Consider the following 16,192-nt stretch of genomic DNA (forward strand, 5'->3'; position numbering starts at 1 on the left):
TCACTGGTTGAGCATGGATCTATAAACCAGGAAGTCATGATTCAATTCCCGATCAGGGCACATTCCTGGGTTGCAGGCTCCATCCCCTCCGGGGGGGGGGGGGGGGGGCAGGGAGGAGTGAAGCGTGCAGGAGGCAGCAGATCAATGATTCTCTCTCATTGATGTTTCCCTCTCTCTTCCTCTCTGAAATCAGTAAAAATATATTTAAAATAAATAAAAATTGATTTTTAGAAAGAGAGGAAGGGAGAGGGATAGAAAGATAGAAACATGGATGAGAGAGAAACATCATCGATTGGCTGCGTCCTGCACGCCCCATTCTGGGAATTGAGCCCACAATCTGGGCATGTGCCCTGACTGAGAATCGAACTCCCATCCCTTGGTTCCTTGGTTGACGTTCAGCCACTGAGCCATACCAGCCAGGCTTAAAGGCTTTTTGTGAATTGAGTTTGTTTTTCTCCTGGCTGTGTCACCCAGATTTCACAGGCCTGCCGTCAGCAGTTTGTAACCCCTCTAGCCAACTGACGGTGCTGTAGCATCTCACCTTCGGCACCTGTCCCCAATACACAGAAGAAATCATAGTGACAACAATAACTTCCGCTTATCAAATGGTGGGTGGGCGTGTTGGCCACGGGGCCAGTGGATGCTAAGGTACACAGAGCCAGTTTGGCTCTTAGTGTTCCTGTCGAAGAAACCTGGCAGGGTGTTGGCCGACGAATTGTGAAGATTTCCTTTGGGGCGACTAGTTTGACTTAGGAGGGAAGAAGAGAACTATCAGGGGAATAACAACCTAGAATGGTCTGGGAGTAGAAAGAAATCTGGTTTCTAAATGCGGCCGATCTCACGCCCACATCTGGGCACGAACTTGACTGAAAACCCAGGGAGGTGCCAGCCATTTCTGCCCACCCTCAGGAATCAACGAAAGCTTCTCGGGGGTGATCTGATAGGCAATCAATTATACTGTCAGATGGGAAAGTTTGGGTTTTGGCGATTCACAGTTTATAAGTGAGAAGATGGTGAGATCGGCCATGTTTAGAACAAGTATTGGAAAATCCGAGTGCTCTCAGGTGGAGAATGCAAAAGGGTAATTGAACAGGATTTGATTAATTCACGTGATTTCTACTCCAGTGTATTATAAGGATTATTGAGGCAGTATGTGGCCTAAAGATGGATGAATTGTAGGTTAAGAGAAGAGTATGGTGACTGACTATGTTTTCAAGGTAAGATGATGGGTTTCATGGGCAAGTGCTTGACTGGCTCTCTTCAGAAAACCAGGAACAAGTAAGGTTCATTCTTCTCATCTAAGTTAATGTAGGCAGGTCTACGAAAAGAGGAGAAACTTTTTGTCAGTAAATAAGTTAAACTTGGAAAGATCAAATTTGAAGGGGAACCTACATTTCAGACCTTACTGTCTATACCAGCGGTTCTCAACCTGTGGGTCGCAACCCTTTTGGCGGTCCAACGACCCTTTCACAGGGGTCGCCTAAGACCATCCTGCATGTCAGATATTTACATGACGATTCATAACAGTAGCAACATTACAGTGATGAAGTAGCAACGAAAATAATTGTATGGTTGGGTCACAACATGAGGAACTGTATTTAAAGGGCCAGAAGGTTGAGAACCACTGGAGGGAATTCCATAGTATATGTCAATGATTTTCAGCCTTTTTCATCTCATGGCACATGTAAACTAATTACTAAAGTTCAGAGGCACACCAAAAATATATCTTTGCCGATCTGACCAAAAAAAAAAAAAAAAAGGTGTAATTTTGATTCATTTACACTGGACAGCTATTGTTGTGTTGGCTGTTGTCATTTTTTTAAATTTGACAGTCTAAGGCAGTGGTTCTCAACCTTCTGGCCCTTTAAATACAGTTCCTCATGTTGTGCCCCAACCATAAAATTATTTTCGTTGCTACTTCATAACTGTAATGTTGCTACTGTTATGAATCGTAATGTGCATATCTGATATGCAGGATGGTCTTAGGCGACCCCTGTGAAAGGGTCGTTCAACCACCAAAGGGGTCGCGACCCACAGGTTGAGAACCACTGATCTAAGGGGAAAGAGGTCAATGCCCCTGACTAAACAGTCAGGTAGTGCATGTTTAAAAAATTCCAGCAGCACACTGGTTGAAAATCGCTGGTATATGTCAATCCCCTTGCACCTTTAGTGTCTCATAAACTGGTATTCAGTGTGAAGTTGGTTATCCTACTGGGTAGTGATGGAGGCCAGCCTATGATGGGTGTAAGAAAGTGGGCTGATGTCTGGCACTACGATGTCTGGCACAAGTAGGGAGCAGTACCTGCTATTCAATTCAGAAGAGCCAGGAATTGTCATAAAATGATTGGCAGCATTTAAAATGCTTTTAGAAATAGGCTTTTGTATTTGGGGTTTTGTTTGATTGGTTTATGGGCTTATGAACTTCATTTAAAAAAATTTTTTTTTTTATTGATTTCAGAGAGGAAGGGCAAGGAAGAGAAATAGAAGCATCAATGATGAGAGAGAATCATTAATCAGCTGCCTCCTGCACGCCCCCTACTGGGGATCGAGACCACAACCCTTGACCTGGAATCAAACCTGAAACTGTTCAGTCCGCAGGCCAACACTCTATCCACTGAGCCAAACTGGCTAGGGCTGGACTTTATTTTTAAAAAAATTATCTTTATTGTTGAAAGTATTACAGATGTCCCCTTTGGTTTTTTCCCATTGAACCCCTCCTCCCCGCCCCCGCCCCTCCCAAGCCTTCGCCACACTATTGTTTGTGTCCATGGGCTATGCATATATGCATGTAAGTTCCCTGGTTAGTCTCTCCCCTCCACTCCCCACCCCCACCTTCCCTTTGGAAATTCATGTCTCTTCCACCGCTCTATGTCTCTGGATCTATTTTGTTCATTGGATTCCACGTATGAATGAGATCCTGTGATACTTACCTTTCTCTAACTGGCTTATTTCACTTAGCATAATACTCTCCAGATCCATCCAAGCTGTTGCAAATGGGAAGAGTTTGTTCTTTTTTACCGCCACATAGTATTCCATTGTGGAAATGTACCACAGCTTTCTTATCCACTCATCTGCTGATGGGCACTTGGGCTTAAAGAAAAATCTTTTCATTTTGTTTGTCAAAAGCCATTCAGCTGATCAACCCCAATCCTGGGCAATGGTTAGTGGGCACATCCCTGGTGTGGCCCTATGGAAGTTGTTGGTAGTTGCCAGTGCTTTACGGCGTTGCCATTCCACGGTATGTGTAGTGGGTGCAGGTCAACCTGTGCCCTTTGTTTCATTTGTCAAGAACTGCAGTATTCTCCCATGACCGTTCCCTCTGCTAGGAGCTCCCATATAGGGGTTAACCAGGGTCTGGGTCATTCTTAAGGACCTGGGTCGTCTGGATTGTGGCAGGCACAGCTGCCTTGGGTAGGAGTTTAGTCCTGCAGAAGAATGAGGAAGAATGACAGAATGCTTATGTGGCCTAGCGAACTAAATGGAATGTGTAGGGGATGGAGTTGAACCGCTGGACAAAAATGAAACTGGTAAGTTCACTGCGGAAAGGGCCAGCAGCCCCTTCTCTGGGGGCCTCAGGGGTGCCACTGGGATGGGAGGGAAAGTAAGAATAGAAGCTGTAAGGGCAAAATCAAGTGACACAAAACACAGGGCAGAGAAGTAATAATTATGTGTTGATTGGAACCCAAGAAACTAAAATAGGGGGTGGTACGGGTGGGCATTCACAAGGTACACTTTTCTGCCAATTTTTGCTTCTTAATGGTTGTTTTTGCCTTTGCTTGATCACTCCCCTCTCTCTCTTTAAATTTATTTTAGAGAGGCAGGGAGAGGGAGAGAGACATAGAAACATCAGTGATGAGAGAGAATCATTGATCAGCTGCTTCCTGCATGCCCCCACACTGGAGATTGAACCATGACCTCCTGGTTCATAGGTCAATGCTCAACCACTGAGCCACGCTGGCCGGCCAGGCTCCTCTTTCTCTCTGGATAGCTCTCAATCTGTTTTCTAGTAACACTTGTATCTAGTAGGTGAAATGACTTCAGGATCCCCACACCCATTCTGGGGAGGGAGGGAGGACGGGGCTGGGTAACCCGGTTCTCTCTTTACTTTCATTGTCTAAAGTGTCCTGTCCTGTTCCATCTTATTTAATCATGCTGTTCTCTTAAACAGTTCTGTGTCATCTCCCTTGTGGGCAGGAAAAGCTGGCTGCTTCAACCCATTTTAAGGACTTCTTAAGAGAAGACTATGTTTACAGAGACCGTAATGTGGAAACCTAACGCAGAAGGGCTCCCAGCAAGACTGGGAGCTGCTCCCATAGCATTTGTTGAGCTGAGCGGAACGGATAATTTTTCCCACGTGGTATTTTCTGTGCCTGGTCTGCTGCAGAGTGAGAGTCATGTCTAGATAGTCTTAAGTCCGTGCAGAAAAATTCCCCTTGGCCTCCATTCCTCTGGTCTCAGTTACTAGCACCTCCCCTGGGGCACCCTGGAGGGTGAAGCTGGAGTTGGTCCATCGTCAAATGGTACTGTTCTGGATTTTATCTTCCTGCCTTGCACAGTGAGATAAACATACTTTTAATCCCCATTTTTTATGCACTCACTAGAAAGCAGACAGGGTTGTTCCAGAGTGGATTTCCTGTGTCATAGAAATCACAGATGCATAAAAGGAAAAACCAGATGTGCAGAGAGCCTGCCTGGGCTTACACATTCTTTCATTCCCAGAGTCACAGGGCTTTATGGTCTATGTTCCCCAAGCCAGCTCATGTTTTCCTCCTTTGGCTATGTACTACTCTCGTTCATACTCAGAGTTTCAAGCTAGGAGGAAGTAGGTACGGATCTGGGTGTTTATGCACCGGGGCCTATCTCTGGATCTCTTCACGCATGTGGGAACTTGTTTGCTTGAAAGTGTGCCTGTGCAGATCTAAGCAAGCTACTCCAGGGATACCCTTGAGCTTTGAACAACCTACTTGCAACCTATCAATTCTTTTTCATCCAGGAAATGCAAAGCCTACCTTCTCCAGGAAAGCCCTACAGCTTGAGTAGATCAGAAAGAGATGCCATTTGCCCCAGGCATATCTGCAAATTACTTACTCTGAGAATTGCTGAGGCTGGTGCCTTCTGGCGTGAAAATGCGTAACATTGGTGCTGGATCTATGTTTGCCCACTAGAATACATTTTTTTTTTCTCAATCAAAAGAAAAAGTCTGCTACACATGCAAAATTAGCAGCACTATCCTTCTTATTGGAAACTCGTTGCCTGTTTGGGGGTTGTGGTGTAGAAGCTGTGTTTAGAACTGTATCATGGAGGTTACACAAATCCCTCATCTAAGGGGATGAGAAGCAGAGTAGCAAACAATTAGTCAGCTGGTGTCTTGATGTCCCACTGTAGGACAGGTAAATTCTGGCGGGATTAGTTGGGACAAAAGCAGTGGATAGATAGATACCTAGTTCAGGGGTAATTTTTTGGTAGTCTAACTAGACCCTTGATTCATGATTATTTTTTGAATGCCTACTATATGCTAGAATGCCTACTTCTGTTCTAGAAGCTATAGAGACAGCAGTAAAAAATATAGACTCACCCTGGCCGGTTTGGCTCAATAGATAGAGCGTTGGCCTGCGGATTGAAGGGGCCTGGGTTCGATTCTGGTCGAGGCACATGCCTGGGTTGCAGACTCGATCCCCAGGAGGGTGTGTGCAGGAGGCAGCCGATCAATGATTCTCTCTCATCATTGATGTTTCTATCTCTCTCTCCCTCTCCCTTCCTCTCTGAAATCAATAAAAAATATATATTAAAAAATATAGACTCTGCTATCCTTGAAAGTATAGTCAAGTGGATGGAGACAGGCTGTCAGTGGTAATAAGTGCTATGAAGAAAAATTAAGGCCACGGGTGGTGTGTTTTAGGTAGGTTAGCGAGGGAATTTCTTTCTTATAAGGATGCCTTTGAGCAGGGGCCTGAATGAAGCAATGGACCCAATCATGTAGATATCTGAAGGAAGATCATTCCAGTCCAAAGGAAGAGCTTGGAAAGGCTGAGTTGGAAGTTGATCTGAGAACCAGCAAGGGGGGCGGTGTGGCTAGTGCTGGGGGAGCCAGGGAAGAGTGGTGGGCAGTGGGGCTGGAGAGTTGACTGGGGGCAAGACTGTGTAGGGCCTTGTCCGGAGGGAAGTGGGAGGTGATGGAAGGCTTTGAGCAGAACAGTGATCTGATGTGACTTAGGCTTTAAAAGGATCACTCTGGCTGCCATGGTGTTCATAGAGTATAGGAAGGCACCAGACAAAGCAGGCGGACCGATTAGGAACCTATTGCGGAAGTCCAGGTCAGGGAGATGGTGGTCCAGGTGGGGAAGTAGTGCTGGAAAAGGGGGGGCGTAACTGGATTCTGGATATATTTCATAGGTAGAGCCAACAGCACTTTCTGGTGGATTGGGTGTAGAGTATGAGAAAAAGGAGTTGAGGATGACTCCACGTTTTTGTTTGTCAGTCTGTGTGTTTGCTTTTCAAGCAACTAGAAAAAATGGAATTGGCATTTATTGTGACGGGGAGCAGCAGAGTTTGGAGGGAAATCAAACCCTGGACTTGGCACATTTGAGATCTGATTAGATGCTCAAGTGGAGATGTCAAGTAGGTAATTGTTGACAAGAATCTGGAGTTCAGGAAGCCAGGTTAGGTATAAAATGAGGCTCTGATAGAAGCCGAGGGCTCTGCTCATCCCATTCTAAATAAATGCTTAAAAAGTCTTCACCAGCCCTAACCGGTTTGGCTCAGTGGATAGAGCGTCGGCCTGCAGACTGAAGGGTCCCGGGTTCGATTCCGGCCAAGGGCATGTACCTTGGTTGCGGGCATATCCCCAGTGGGAGGTGTGCAGGAGGCAGCTGATCGATGTTTCTCTCTCATCGATGTTTCTAACTCTCTATCCCTCTCCCTTCCTCTCTGTGAAAAATCAATAAAATATATTTAAAAAAAAAAAGACTTTAAAAAGTCTTCACCAGCCCTAGAACCCACTGAGCATACAAGACATGCTATGAACTGGAGATTAAATTGCCTGGACCATGGATAGAATAGCTCTAGTCTATCAACTTACAATTTATTATTAACCAATGTTTACCAACTCCACGCCAGGCACTGTGCCAAATGTTGGGAATTCAATGGAGAACAAGACATGCTCCTCGTCTTCATAGACTCTTTAGTCTTGTAGGGGAATGGCGATTTCAGTACAATGCAACGGAGGTAAGTGTAGGGTGCTATTGGACACAAAGGAGAAGCACCTAATCCAGGGGCAGAGAGAGGGCCATCTTAGCTGACGCCTGAAGAATGAGTACGGTAGCCAGGCAACGAGGTGAGAGACCCCAAGCCGGTTTGGTTCAGTGGATAGAGCCTCAGCCTGCAGACCAAAGGGTCCCAGGTTCGATTCTGGTCAGGGGCAACACATACCTTGGTTGCAGGCTCCTCCCCAGCCCTGGTTGGGCGCATGCAGGAGGCAACCAATAGATGTGTTTCTCTCACATTGATGTTTCTCTCTGTCTTTCCCACTCTCTTAAAAAAAAAATCAATGGAAAAATATCTTCGGGTGAAGATTAACAGGAAAAAAAAAGTGAGAGAGGGGTGGAGAATGTTCTAGGGAGAGAGAGAGCATGCATCAAACAAAGGAAAAGTCTGTGCAGGCAAAGGACAAAAGTTCCGGTTGGCATGTCTGGAGTGCAGAGTGAATGGGGTAGAGACAGAGGGGCAAGTAGTGACTGGAGGAGTGATCAGGAGTCACACCATGAAAGGATCTTAATGAGCAATGCTGGGACTTGGTTATAAAAGCTCCAGGAAGCCTTTGAGTTGTAAGCAAAGGAGAGGGGCTAGTCACTAGCCGCTACTGTAAAGAGTGGATTGGAGGGAGACAAACCTGGAAGCAGTTGCTGTCAGAAGATTGGAGATGGTGGCAATCTGACACTCATATGCCCCTATAAATGTGTCCATATAATACAACATAGGGCCTGGGTTTGCTTTGCTTACCCTCAAGCGAATGGGAGATGCTCTCCAAGAAGCTAATTACTTTGATGGAAAAGAGACACAGGATGCCTATATTTTAATAGGGGGCCAGGGTGTGGGAGGAAGCAAGGGAAAGCACAGTTCCAGATGGGACAGCTTCCAAGAAGAGTAACCTCTAGTTATCAGGAGCCAAGATCGGAAATAAACACCTTATAGTCTTTCTAAGCACCTCTTGCTTTGTGCAACGTGTGTGCGGTGCAGGGTGTGGTTAGGACAGGGCCTGGATTCTGTGTGAAGGTGCTAAGTGCTGGGTGTGTATTTGGGAATGGAAGTTTGTGGTGGGAAGTTTGACCTGAGTCTGTGTTAATGTGCAGAACTCTGGAATGCATCCTGTGCAAGTACATACCTGCAGCAAAAAGGGAGATGCGTGCAGTATACGCTGTGAGAGAACACAGGCCTTTTGACGGCCTGCGTCTCAGAGAGAACGAGCTACGGGCTCTGTTCCAATCCAGATATTCTTTTGGTTTTTGCACACCGAGGGCACGCACATATTTGTCGAGTGAATGATTGTTTCACTTTTATTAAGATTCAGTCATTTGTTGGAAATATATAGGCTTGGTTACAAGTTTGAACTGGACGTTTTAAGAGAAATAAACTCACAGCCAGCCAGGCACCAACATCCATTTACAAAATCTAGCGGTTCAAATCCTGTAATGAAGTTTATAGGCTAGCTCGAGCCCTAGCTCGTGGAAAAAAACTATCACTGTTTCATTTTATCCCGCAGACATTCACTGAACACCTCAGCCACACAGGCCGTCGTGGACTGTTGCTGGTGGAACTCATTGCCCTCTCCTCTGAGCCACGTTAGTCTGGGCGCCGCAATTAAGCTTAATTACATGCTATCTTGTATTGTTCCTTAATTGTTGCATGTGCATTAATCCATTTCCTACTAGGTTGTACGTTCCTTGGGGGCAGAGACTACATTATAAACCTCAGGATAGGCGAGGGACTTAGCAGCGAATATACAGAAGTGAGTAAGCACACAGTTTGAGGCCAAAGGGAAACAAGCACATTTAGCTGTTTATGAACTGTAGGGATACATAATATCTAAGATACCTTAAGGAAAAGGGAGCATACCTTGTTGCTAATTATGGAAAATGTTCCTGTAATGATGAAATGTACAATTCCAGTCTGCATTTTCATGTTAAGGGAAGGACTTGTGGCCCTAGCCAGTTTGGCTCAGTGGATAGAATGTCGGCTTACAGACTGAAGGGTCCAGGGTTCAATTCCAGTCAAGGGCACGTACCTCAGTTGCAGGCTGGATTCCCAGACCTGGTCAGGGTGCGTGTGGGAGGCAACCAATGGGTGTCTTTCTCACATTGATGTTTCTCTCTCTCTCCCTTCCTTCTACTCTCTCTTAAAAAAAAAAAAGTCAAAGGAAAAAATATCCTCAGGTGAGGATTAACAACAACAACAAAAAAGGGAAGGGTTTGTGTATTAACATAATTACCATGATCCTCAAAATGCCTTCATTTTTTTTTTTAAATATTCTTTTCAATGCAAAACAAGAATGTTTCCTTGAGGGTGAGAGTTAAGAGGTAGAACCAGTATTTGGTTAATTATTCCATAGCAGAATTATCCTATAACTGGATTTCTCAACAATGGCACTATTGATATTTTAGGTAATCTTTTGTTGTGTGTGTGTGTGTGTGTGTGTGTGTGTGTGTGTGTGTGTGTGGCTGTCCTGTGCGTTGTAGGGTATTAAGGAGCATTGTGAGCCCCTACATATAGATGCTAGTAGCACCCCCCTTTTATAACTATCAGACAGTTTCCTCAAAAAAATTAAAAATAGAACTACCGTATGACCCAGCAATTCCACTTCTGGATACATATCCGAAGAAATCCATACAAGGAATTCGAAAAGATATATGCACCGCTATGTTCATTGCAGCATTATTTACAATAGCCAAGATATGGAAACAACCCAAGTGCCCATCAATAGGCAATTGGATAAAGAAGATGTGGTACATATATACAATGGAATGTAACTTGGCCATGAAAATAATGCCACCTTGCCATTTGTGCCAGCCTAGAGGGTATGATGCTGAGTGAAATGAGTCAGACAGAGAAAGACAAACACCAATATGATTTGACTTATATGTGGAAACTAAAGAACAAAGTAAACACACCAACAAAACAGAAACAGACTTAGATACAGAAGGTTGCCAGATGGGAGAGGGTTTGGGGGGGGCTGAGTGGAAAAAAAATGAAGGGATTAAGAAGTGCAAATTTGTAGTTACAAAATAGTCAAGGGGATGTAAAGTTCAGAATAGGGAATATAGTCAATATTGTAATAACTATGCATGGTGCTAAGTTAGTACTAGAATTATGGGCAGGGTCACTTCGTAAATTATACAGTTGTCTAATCACTATGCCGTACACCTGAAACTAATTAAAATAATATTGAATGTCAACCGTAATTGAAAAAAAATTGGATATATACTAGTACAAGTTAAAATATTTTCAAAATAGTGAAAAAAAAGTGTTTCTAGACATTGTCCCCAGTTAAGAACCAATGTCCTATAGGAATTTTGATTCTATTTAGATATTTTTTAACCAATGGTGGGAAATAGGGGAAAGGAAATAATACTTATTGCTTCTTTGTTCCAAGCTAGGAATTATACCCATGTTTTTAAAAAGTTTTATCTAACAGATGAAGTCGAGGTTCAGCGAGATAAAAGAACCTGCTGAAGACCATAAAGCTTGCTCAGCAGTTAAATCAGGATTGCACGCCAGGCTTGTCTGCTGGCAAAGCCTTCACTCCTTTCCAGCACCCTCCCCACTGCCTCTCTGCAAGAAAAACAGCATGCCTCACATTGAAGGCTAACTGTGCATTCAACAAGTGTGCCCCCAAAATATTTAAAAACTTTTTGAAGGGAAATTATTCCTCTTCTATTCGTTACACTTATTTAAACATGAATATACAGGCCCACACATATAGACACTGGGACCCTTCATTTCGTGGTGCCTCTGGTCTTATCTCTGAAAAACAGAGCAACACAATGGAACAGCTTAATTCTCCTTGTTACAATTTATACAAAAGCCAGAGCTTAACGGTGCCAAAAGCAACCGGTCTTGTTTACATAAGGGCTGAAAGCTAATAGTTAACTTTCTCCCCTTTCAGAAAAAGTAAATAACGCCTCATTTTACCACTACAAACGCGTAAAATCGTGTAAAATGTCATAAAATGGAGAAGGAAACATCAAACCAAAAGAAAAATGGAAAGGTTGATTCCAACGCTCCCGCTCCCGCTCGGGTTCCCGGCGGGTCCGGGCTGCGCAGCCTGGGTCCCTATCTCCCCCGCCCAACTCCCGTCGGTGGCGCCTGGGGCGTTCTGGCTTCCTCTCCCGCCCGGGGCAGCGCGGCTCCTCTCGGAGAAGCCCGTCCCAGAGCCAGGCCTGGAAAAACAACAGCAAGAAACTTTGGCTAGATTGGCGGTTCAGTGAAAAAAAAAAAAAAAAAAAAGCACCCAGTTTGGTTCAGGGCTGTAGCCGCCGGTTCCGATTTTGTGGTGGGGGTTGGGGGGGGGGGTCACAACTCGGTCAGGTTCAATGGCGTACGTGCGCGAGGAGCCGCGGGGCAACTTATAGAGCGCCCACGGTCTGCAAGGGGGTGTGCGCCCAGGCGCGCGGTGGGTGTGTGGGGAGGGCGCGGGCGCGCGGAGCCAGCGAGAGGCGCGCGGGCCGCGGGCGCGCGCGGAGCCTGGGGCTGGGGGCGGGGAAAAAGGGGTGGGGGGTAGGGGGTGGGGTGGGGAGGGCGGTGTGGGGGGGTGTGTCCCCTGGTCTCGCTCGTTCACTCGCTGGCGGGCGCGCTCTTCCGCTCCCTTCCCGGGCGGGAATCCGGGCCGGGTTGTGGCCGCGGCCGCGTACGTGAGCGCAGTGTCCCGGAGAGGGAGGGCAGGCCGGCCAGGTGGGCGCGAACGGAGCCTGGGCGGGCGAGAGGGCGGCCGGAGCGGAGCCGGGTCGTGGGCCGCGCCGGTGGGTGTGCAGGGGCGACGGCAGCTGCAGCCCGGAGCCGAGCCGAGCTGTCCACGCCGGAGCTGCCCGGCCCGCGCTGCTGCTGGTGGCGAGGCGAGGTGAGCTGCGCGGGGACCTCGCAGCGCTGCAGCCCGGAGACGGGGGCGGCCTGAGAACTTCCCACGCTCCGCACGCCCTCGGGGGCCGGGTCGGGGCCCGAGGGCCCGGGAGGCCGGAGCGCTGGGGCAGTGGCGGGTCGGGGCGCGGGGACGCTGCGGCAGTGCCCGCGCTGGCTGGGTGGGGGTGGCCGCCCGCTCTCCCGTGTGCCGCCTTGTTTATTTCGCTCGCGGCCGGCGCTCGCCAAGGCACCCCCTCCCCAACTTTGAACGGTTGTCCAGAGTCGCTTCTCCGACGGAGATGGACCTGCCCCCTCCCTGACCCTTTCCGGCTGGGCCGCCAGCCCAGCCCTCCGGCGCCCCGCGCGTTCCTGCCCGCTCTACCGAGCGAGCGAGTGCTGGGCTCCGGGACGCGCGGCGCGACACACCCTCTACCTCGGGAGCGGGCCCCCACCCTTTCTGTCCTCTTCTGTCCACCCCCACTTCCTTCCGTGCCGTTTAACTCTGCCTCTCCTCACTGGTGGCCCCTGACCCTCCTAGGAGCTGGCACTGTGGGCATGTGGGGTGCCCGCTGGGGGCCTGGGTGGGGAGTTGGTCATGTGCAAAAGGCAGCGTTTTCTTCCCTGCCTTGGAGTTCAGGGCGCCGCGCCTGCCTTCACTTTAGGATTGGCTCAGAAACCTAGAGAAGCCCACCTGCCGGGCGGTGAGAGGGTGCTGCTGCCGGCCTCTGTGATTTCTGGCAGCCCCGGCCAATTCCTGGTGTCTTTGGAGCACTTCCACCGGCGGGCATGGTGCCAGGCTGCCAGGCGAGAGGGCTGCCTATAGGCCACCACTAAGTTCTTTACACTCCTCTCTCCAGAAAAGTGTATCCGGTCTAGTTTGCCTGCAAGCGGGTGATCAACAGATACTGAAGGCCTTTTTGACACCCTTCTAAGGTGTTGTGTAAACAGAGGTTTGGGTCCCAGGGAACTTGAAACGCAAGGAAACATAGCAATTAAGTTCAACTCTACAGGTACTTTTGAGGAGCTGCTGCTCTCAGAGCCATGCCAGGCTCTCTGGGAGATGATAAGAGGCACACACATCTAAGGCCTTCGAAAGCCTGTTGACCAGGTGAAGTGATTTCTGAGTTCGCGTTCAAGTTAATGTGTTATGGCTGCCTAAACTCTGTAAATGCTGGGGGCAGGGGGCATATCAGAGGAAAGGTTAGAGTTGGGGGGTGGATTTACAGTACTCGGCTCTGAAATGAATTATGCACTGGAGATGACTCACTGGCAAAGGCCCAGAGGCAGGAGGGGAAGAAGTAACAGGTGCAAGAGGTTGCAAAGGGACGACCAGCAGAGAAGAGGTTCAAACAGGGGTCTCAGTGAGGGAGGATACACATGACACATGAGACTATGCCTGCTAGGGTTTATAATCTCATGAAGGAGACAGGAAGGCCGGAGCAGGTAAAGTAAACCTCAAGAGAGTGCACAATTACTTTAAAAATGCAATGTATAGAATAGGTGCTGTTGGAGTTCAGAGACGCGAGCTATGGGTGGGAATCGCCAGGTCTCTATTCCTGGAAGATGAGACCCTTGAGATGGGCCCTGAGGTGCGAACGAACATGGCTTTTCCGAGAGGAGACAAGGAGACCGCTTTGGCCCGGCCAGGGAACATTTCCTGAACAGCAGGAGATAAAGAAGGAGAGGAACAATGGTTGAGATTGTAAAAGTGCTAGAAAGCCAGACTGGGGAATTACCCTTTACCCTGTGTACTGTGGAGATATTCAAGTTTTTTGAGCCAGGGAGTGACATAATGAAAGGGTAGCTGGAAAGGTTTTAGTAATATTAGGAGCTGCATCCGTTAGGCAGTCACAGTTGTGGAGTGCCCAGGGTTTGGACTGGGATAACTGGAAATGGAAAAGAGGATGCGTTTTAGAAACAGTAACATTGAAGCAATCTGTTCGACAGAGGCGGGATGAAGGAAAGAGATGAGTGGAAATGAATACTTTGTGGAAATCCATGACATGCCAAGGCCTTGGCGTCGCGATAGTGGGTAACTCGAGAAATCGAGAAGTTGGAAATGTGTGTTTTGGAGAGAAGTAATTGACACTCAGGCTGCAGAGAAGTTTTGTGTTTGCCAAGACATCCAAATATAGGTGTCCTGCAAGTGACTGTGACTCTGAGATCGGGGGGAAACCAGGGTGTATGGTGTGGAAAAGGCTGCCAAGGCTGGGAGAAGGAAGGCACCCCAGAGATAAATGGGTTGTCTTCTTGGTCATAGGGAGGGAGTAGAGGATGCTAGTGAGGGTCCAAATTGGAAGACCCTGTTCTGTATTGCCATGCAAGTGACATCTCCTGGTCCTGACCCTGCAGTTGCCAAAACAACTCTGGGACGTTGGGGGTCCAAGGAAGAAGGGGCTGCTTATTCTTCTAACCATGAGGGTGATTGAAGGGGAGTAGAATGGAATTTGCTAAAGACGTAAATTGCTGGGTTTTGAAACGAGCTGAACTTGTTCTCCACTGAGAAACTCTGGCTAGTCCTGGTGTCCCTTTCATGGGTGGAGGTGGGAAGCAGCTAGATGTTCTAAAGGAGCGAGGAGGAAATTTTGGGCTTAGGGATACTGCCTTTCCCAGAGCCAGGCCAATCCCAACCTGAACCATTACCAGTTCCCAGGAATCCAGCGACCTGCCTGCTAGAGGTCTTTCCCGAGCTCCGAATTCTGCTTTCTTGTTGCAAGGGTGACTCCGGGTGATTTGCTGAACAAATTCCCCAAGCCTCAACTTGCAACATCTGAGGGCTGGTGAATTTGGAGGATGATTGCAAAAAGTTGCAGAACGAGTGGAGAATGTAATTGCATTTCCTTAGCCTCTCTGTTTCTTTGCGACGTGTAGGATCGGTGATCTAGCAGGGGAAGTGACTTGCATAGGGAGAGGTGTCCATCAGATTTTTTTTTCTTTTTTTAAAAATAATATATTGATCTCAGAGAGGGAGGGAGAGGGAGAGATAGAAACATCGATGATGCGAGAGAATCATTGATTGGCCGCTTCCTGCATGCCCTACACAGGGGATCGAGCCTGCAACCCAGGCATGTGCCCTTGACTGGAATCGAACCTGGGACCCTTCGGTCCACAGGCTGTTGCTCTATTCACTGAGCCAAACCGGCTAGGGCTATTTTTTGTTTTTCTTTATAGGGAATATATGATGGTAAAAAAAGTTGCATGGAGCAGTAGTTGTGCTAATTCACTCTTTATAGAGCAGTGTTTTCTGCCTCTCGTGGCCTAGTCCACTCAGTCATGTATGTTAAAATCTAATTCAGGTTCATAAAGTACTACTTTCCTTGGCTTGGTACAGTCTCCTCTGCTACTTTTATTTTCTATTCCATTATTTCTCATTTAAAAATGCTTGTTGTCTCCCACTAAATTGATTTAACCGCTCTGCAACGGCTCCTGCCCCACAGTTTGAAAAACACAGTTACAGAGAATTTTCACCTCCTGTAAGTATTTGTTAAGCGGCTCATGTGCAGAGCTATCCTTATTAGTGCTGTGGGTGGAAGGAAGCAGGAGGAAGAGACAAAGTTGACAGGCTAGCTGGAGTGTTAAGATAGACCTATGATTAGGGATCAGGGCAAAATGATTAAATGCCAAAATGAAAAATAATTACCCAGAGAGTTCAGAGGAAGGGGTGAGCAGCCTGTGCTGGAGTGGCTTGGAAAAACTGTTTGGAATAGGGAAGGAAGTCTGGGGTGAACCTTTTCAGCGGGTCTCATGGGCTGCACAGGTGGGAGGTGTAGCATGGGCAAAGACTTGGAGTTGGGGGTGTACACGGTGTGTGCGAGAGTGATGAGCGAAGCGTGGGCAGAATCAGGTTGGCGAGGCGGGTTAGGATTAAAACACAGTGTAGGGATTATAAGTAGGTGGCCCGAAGAATATGTTCAGTCTTCAGACGCGTTGTAATTTGGACTACCCAAAGGTTTTTATAAACTTGGGAGTGATCCAGAAAACCTCTGGATTTGGGATTGTCTTAAAGAATCCCATCAAGACAGGCTTCCAGAGCTGAGAGGCAGCTGCTCCCTGGGTGTGGGAGACGGGTCTGTGGTCTCCAGTT

At 47.6% G+C, this 16,192-nt stretch overlaps 1 protein-coding gene across 2 annotated transcripts in view; it reads left to right on the plus strand.

The window, feature by feature from the left end:
• The first annotated feature begins 11,980 nt into the window (after positions 1-11,980).
• Positions 11,981-16,192, plus strand: part of ZNF395 (zinc finger protein 395) — a 44,734-nt gene continuing 40,522 nt past the window's right edge. The window contains exon 1 of one of the 2 annotated variants that reach the window (XM_036313171.1): positions 11,981-12,109. The gene's annotated coding sequence lies outside the window, so the exon portion shown is untranslated. The remainder of the gene's footprint in view (positions 12,110-16,192) is intronic. The other variant, XM_036313172.1, reaches the window with a different exon arrangement.

Source organism: Myotis myotis, unplaced genomic scaffold (assembly GCF_014108235.1).
Source record: "Myotis myotis isolate mMyoMyo1 unplaced genomic scaffold, mMyoMyo1.p scaffold_m19_p_6, whole genome shotgun sequence".
Taxonomy (NCBI): Eukaryota; Metazoa; Chordata; class Mammalia; order Chiroptera; family Vespertilionidae; genus Myotis; species Myotis myotis.